Source organism: Amblyomma mixtum, chromosome 9 (assembly GCF_055824585.1).
Source record: "Amblyomma mixtum isolate Tamu chromosome 9, ASM5582458v1, whole genome shotgun sequence".
Lineage (NCBI taxonomy): Eukaryota > Metazoa > Arthropoda > Arachnida > Ixodida > Ixodidae > Amblyomma > Amblyomma mixtum.
This window is the reverse complement of record NC_143020.1, coordinates 78,268,194-78,275,116: the sequence shown is the minus strand read 5'-3', so window position 1 is coordinate 78,275,116 and position 6,923 is coordinate 78,268,194.

Below are 6,923 nucleotides of genomic sequence, written 5' to 3'. Positions count from 1 at the left end.
AGAAGAAAAGCTGGAAAACCTTCTAAATTTAGTCCTATGTCGATTACTAGATGTCCTGAGACGTCGACAGTTCTGTGGCAAGTACGGCATGTGTTACTTTAAGACTGTCCGACAAAATATGTGCTTCCAAAGCCAAATCGTAACAAATAGTACGCGATTTGATAACACGTAGCTCTTGCTGGCCTTTCATGCCTGGTAAATATTACAATTTGGCCTGTTTCTCAACTCTATATGAATACACAGAGCATGAAAAACATCTGCATAATGGAGCATTCAAACGCTGTTGGCACACTGTATAGTAAGTGCTCTGCCGCCACTGCCATATATTTTTTTAAAGCCTGCATATCTTCTTCTTCTTTCCTGCTTCGACTCTTTTCTTGAACACTGTATCATAATGTTTCGAGCCTATAATAGATTACGCGGCAGCGAAACAGTTACGTGCGGCAACTCACGTAGCTGCGTCGTTGTATCAGAAATTTTAGACACCCAACCAACCTTTCCAACCGGAACCTGCCTGCCTTTCCCCTCTCTCTGTATCTACCTAGACACCTTTCCGAACGACAGCTCCTCGTCTTCTTCAGTGGCGCTTCGGACGTGGATGTTGTATGTTGTCTCAGGGGTGAGGCCCTTAAGGAGATGTCACCAATAGTCGGTGTACGCGTGAACACAAACTCCTCTGTTGGTGGGGCGTGCATCGATGTCAAAGCGGGAGACGGAGAAGTTTGCGGCCGACGCCCAACTCAGTTTAATGGATGTGTATTGCACCTATTCCACTCGAAGGTCCCCAACATTTGCAGCTGCTGTGCTGAGGAAAGGCACGTTGTGAATAGTGAAAATAGCAATAGTTCCGATTCACGTCATCTCACCGAGCATGCCGAATAACACTATCGCTGTACAAAGAAAAAATTAAAGCCGAAGGTACCAATTTCGATCCCCTTCGCTCCACCACGGGAGGCACGCCACAATACCACGAGAGGCATGCACGCCTAATGCCGTATACACACAAAAAAACACATTGTACTTAATTAAGCCAGATCAGAATGCGATGAAGCGCAAAGTCGTTTGCTCGGCACGACGCCTCATCTTTCCTCGCAGCTTACACTAAGCTGAGGAGAGACCGGAATGATACCCCTCTTCCTTACATCTCCATCGTCCTGCGCTGTCGAAGAAAACATGGCGGGCTAAAATGATCCATGAGGGCATACGGTAGCCGGTGTTCTCGGAAAGTCAGCCATGTTGACAGGAGCATGAAATCTACATTTTTAGGAGTGGGTCCGAGGTTAAAAGCGTAGGAAACACCGCGACGTTACAAAGATTTCGCCCCTTGATTTTGAGGCTGCGAACACTATCAACCAGGTGTGGTCGCAGAGAGATTTAGGCCGCTTTCTCGTCCCACTAGCTCATTGGATCGGTCTGCTGGCTCGCCGAATACAGCGAATTCAGACTTAGAGTTCACAAGACTTTTTTTTTTTTTGTAACGGCACTGTACCAATCAAATTTTTGTTTTTCTTGCATCCTGCTGTGAAGCTCAGTACTTGGCACTTAACATCACTGGCACGCATCTGTCCAAATTATTAGGAATTGTTGCGGTGTGTTTGCTGATGTCAACTGTACGAAAACCAGATTGCCGGGGGCAACTATTTATATGATTATATATTTATTTACCATGGAAACCACTAGTATATTTCCATTCTGATATCGCAATCATAAGCTGCGCTTTTCGAGGCAATAAAAGAGTGGCGCCGAACTAAGTAAAGTTAAAGCTATGACCGCTAACTTAATCTAACAGAAGATATTGCGATCACTTCAGCAGCATTTTGTTGAGACGCTGACGGCTGAGATCTACTATCACCTGGTTTTTCCTGTCTCTAGCTTCCATCTTCACACAGAAGAATGGAAGAAAAAAGTATTTCAAATTGTACCTGATGTGTAGAATTATATACTTGTCGCGATCTGTTCCGGAAATATCTAAAAACGATAGAAGCCTAAACTGGGCGGGGGAACTTTTTCCTATGGATTTTTGCTGCTGCATTCCAGTAATCACCTCAGATTTCTTCATGACCCATGGTAATATAAGAGATAGTCCTAGCATTAAAAAAAATACATCTCATAAATTGCGCCTCCCAGAAAGGAAGATTGCGCAACGAAGTTGTTCATTTCGGCTTTAGTGCAGAACTCACGATAAATTCACCGAAAAAATCCTATATTCTAAATTTCGCGTTTTAACGTCTCGAAGATATACACGAGCAATGCGGGATATCACAGTATAGGGCTGCGTAATATTTTGTCCACTGGAAGTTCTTTACGAGCTGGATGAAAGAGCACAGCAAAACTTTCATCCTTTCCATTTTGTCTCCATCTGAGCGTGACGACCGCCCCCGCATAAAAACCGGTGTTATCGTGGGCTAAGCACCCGAACGGCGTAGTTGACGTTTCGACGGTGAAAGCGAGTTTAGATGGCACACGTATGGCGCTGACACCAGCCTACCCGCATAAAATGCAATTTGTTGGACTCAGTTGTTGGCAACAACCTCCGTAATGTCGATTCATCCAATATAACGCCACATAGCGGTTTTGTTGAGGATATTGTGTGTCGTGAGTTAAAAAATTACAAGACAGCTGGCGACATCTATTCTGCTAGCGTGGCTTGCGTGCCGCACAGCTTATGCGTGAGCTTGCCACTTCTCATCTTGCACCACTCTTTCTTTCAGGATACTGCAAGCAGTAAGGATTTTTTTTTAGCCCACACGGACGCTAGCCTTGTTGAAGTCTCATAAGTTTACCTAACCGCTCTTGTTAGTAAACCAGAATCATACAGCAAGGACGCGCACAAACGAAATGCTTGGGAATGCACAAGAGCGTTGCTGCTTCCCTTCTGTTAACCAGCATTAAGTAACACCATTGATAACTCAGTGTGTTGGACGTTAAACCTTGGCGCTTTGTGTTCGTGCGTCCCAGGCACATTCGATGAGGCTGTACACATACGAGCTTAGTGTGGCCAGTATAATTGATGGTAACAGATTAAAGACGTTAGATATATTGCGCGGCTAAAAATACCCTTTTTCAATCAAATACGCTCTAGGTAAACCTACTTAACTTTATTCCACTTTTCACGTCTTGCACTTCGGACTGCTATAATGTTTTTTTTTTATTGCAGCGACGAGCACACTTTGCTAGAGCGCAGCCACAGCCTGTGGTCAAAAGAGCTAAATCTTGGCTAAGCAACTTTCTCTACTGTGCGGCGCACATACCAGCGAAAATTGTATGTCTGTGGGTCTGAGCCTGAAGGTGAAGTGTAAACTTCAGAGTAGGTACCCGCTTTAAAATTTTTCTAGCTTTCAGTTAAAAAGACCAGCCCAACCGCTCTCAACCAGCCTCCTCATTCCGGCATACGTGGTCACTAAAGAAGTATTCCCTCCGTTTCTGGCAACAGCGAAAACCTGAACCGTTGGCGCTTTAAAAACAAGGTAGAAAATGCTCCTCGGCGACAGAAATTGCTGGCGAAAGTCATTTTTGTCAGTTTCAGTATTTGCCCGGAAATTATTAAGTTTTCAGGTGCGCAACATTACCTTGCTGCCTTGCACTTGCACCACGCGAACTTTGCAGTTACAGCACGAAGCATGGCGATTGCTCTACAGTTTGTATTTTCCGGGAGCAAGAATAGGGATCTAAATAAAATTGGACGTCCAGCTCAAAATACCGTCGCCATTACCCCAATTCCGTTGTGCCAACAGTGTTTAGCAGACAATAGAGACGCCTTAGCTTCCCCGAGAAGAGAAATTTTGTGCCCATAGCGAGAGTTTACTTCATGCGTAGGCAGCATCCAGTGCTGTATAGCATTAGCGAAAAAGACACCAAATTGTTGCAAATAAGTATTTTATATTCACAAAATGCAAATAGGTTTCCAAAACGCACACATGATTTCAATGAAACCTGAAATAATTCTGTTTATATGTGCACTTTGCGTTCGACAACGCAAAGAATTGTCTCCTCCGCGAAATGTCTAGCCAAAAATGAAAGATGGAATGCTCTTGTGTTGTCATCAGTGCTAAAGAGCATGAGGAAAAATTTAACATAAAGCGAGTTTTCCGTCAATACCTGATAAATTTACGGCATTCTTCTGCGGCAAGAAAATTTTGTACGCAGGCGTTCATGTATTCTCTTGTGTTGGTAGCTCGGCCTATCTATTTTGTTTTAATTTCATCTAAGAATAATTTGTGATAAAGGCTTACTTGAGTAGAAAGTACTGCAAGACTTTCTGATGAGTGGTACAGAGCATTCTTTGTCTGAATGTTTGTTTTTTCGAGATTTATTTTGTATTTTACTCAAAAAAATTTAATTATTTGCATTAATTTTCCTCTTGTTGCAACAGAATCCAAGCAGACCAATCTTTGCTCATCTGGGTTGCTTGTAAAACTCGCAAGTTTGTTCCGACCCGGAAAAAAAAACGGCAGGTTTCTTCGGCTAAATATCGGGAAAGTCAAAAATAATAATGAAAAAATCATCGCAACATCTTGTGCGATCTTTCAGTGAAGTGTTCAATGTGGCGTTCTTTTTGTGCAAGGCCTTCATGCCTCCAACTGTCGCACTGTAGTACGGTTATACTCCAGGAAGGAAATACTGTATTGATGGCCAACGCATGGGTAACATTCTGCACGGTATTTAAGACAAATTACAACTTATTTTGACACCGAATTACACTCTTAGCGAATAGTGGTTACATTAGGCGAACAAAATTAGTAGACTGCAGCCACGTTTCAACGCTGCTGCAATCTACTAAAGACAACGTATTTCAGGGCCTGCTAGGACTTCATATCTCAGCAATCGACACAATGCACCGGCTTGGAAAACCAGACATTGATGATCCAACAAAATGCAGACCGGTAATCAGGAAACTTACCGCGATAAGGTCAGCATGTTCAAGCAATGCTCGAAATCGAAAGGCTCTCGTTTTTCTGAGTGAAAATTTTTAATGTGCTTTCCGTGATATCAGAAAAAAAATCTGGGACCGAACAAAAAAAAATCCCGAACACAAAGAAAAAGTATTGTTAACCTACGATAAAGTGCGAGTAATTGGACAACTGTTTGCTTGGGATAACGACCGAAACGACATTGTCGAAATGGAAACAAAAAAACAAAACACCGCAACCAGAATCCCGAACGACCAGAAGCAAAACCCGATTACCTTCCTCAACCTGAATACCCACAGTATTGTTGATAAAGTACCAGAACTGGAAGCTCCTTTGCTGGCTGTTGAGCCTGACGCCATGATAATGAGGCATGGTTGCATCGTGGCATTTCAGACTGTGAATTTGTTCCACTTGGATATACGGTTATTCGCAGGAATAGACATTGTAAAGGGGGGGGGCGTGGCAATTCTTCTTAAAAAAGCAATAGTATACTCCATCGTGTCGGAAGTGGCAGGTTTGAGGCTGTATGGTGCAAGATCCATTTCACCCATGGCGTTGTTCACGTTGCAGCTGTCTACAGGCCTCCAAATGCCGATGCAATGTATCTAGACCCGTTGTTCGACTACATGCTTAGACATACCTCCGGCGGGAAAATTGTCATGGCTGGGGACTTTAATCTACCAGATATTAACTTGAAATTTCTTAACCCCGGAAATGCAGCAAATAACCTGATGATAGACTTCTTGTTCACGTTCAACCTTGCGCAAATTGTTGAGACGCCGACTCACGTTCATAACCAAACCAGTTCTATTTTAGACCTATTCTTCGTTAGCGACCACTTTCCAAGCAGTGCCATAAAATTAGAAACACTTCAAGGGTTACCAGACCATGAATTAATACTGTGTAAGTTGCCTATAACAAACCTTGTTAGCCCTCATCGCACTGAAAAAATGTGTTTTTGCATCTAATAGAGCCAATGACGATGCTGTTATGACTTATCTCGTCCATGAATACGAGAACTTTTCCCATTTATGTCTTGATAAGCAGTCAAGTGTTGAAAGCGTCTCGCTCTTTTTTAAATATATTTTTATGCATTGCATGGAAAGCTTCGTCCCTACAGTTCGTAAAGTTGTTAAAAACCAGAATTCCTGAATCACGCGTGAAATAATTCATATTAAAGGATGGATCAAAAGACTCAGACAGCGGAACAAACTTCGCACCATTTCTTACTACCGCTTTCGCATTAATTCATTAAATAGACAACTTAAACATGCAACTGGAAATGCAAAAGAACATTGCTGAGACACTACATTACAAAACTTTATTAAAACTGCATTAAGCAAATTTTGGCGTTACTTGAGCACAAAGGAAAATATAAGTCTCCCGATGTCATTTCTGAACGGCAGACTTAAATCAGATTCGTCCAACAAATATTTAAAATCAGTCTTCACTGTTCATAAAAACCACGTTAGCCAGATTGCTCCACAGCAATATGGCCACGAGAAACTCGTTGGTACGCCTACAATTTCTGAGGCTGGTGTGCTATCATTGCATCTAAATATTGATGAAAAGAAAAGTAGCGGCCCAGATGACATTCCTAATGGTTTTCTGAAACGTTATGCCGAGCCTTGTAGTAAATATCTTTGTCTCCTTTTCGAGAAATCCTTTCGTGAATGCCGTATTCCCTCTGAATTGAAAATCGCTAAAGTAATCCCTGTGCACAATTCAGGCGATAAACACTCCCAGAATAATTATCGACCCATCTATCTGAAATGTATAAGTGGGAAAATTCTGGAACACATTATTCTGAAATTTCTGACTCAATACATAGAGGCTAAAAAGCTAATACATCCTTGCCAGCACGGGTTCAGAAGTGGTCTATCCACTATAACACAACTTGTTGGATTCGTGCATGATCTTGAGCAAGGTATTGACAATCAGTCGTAATTTGATATTTATTTCCTTTGCTTTTCCAAAGCGTTCGACCGAGTATTGCACCAAAAATTCACGCAT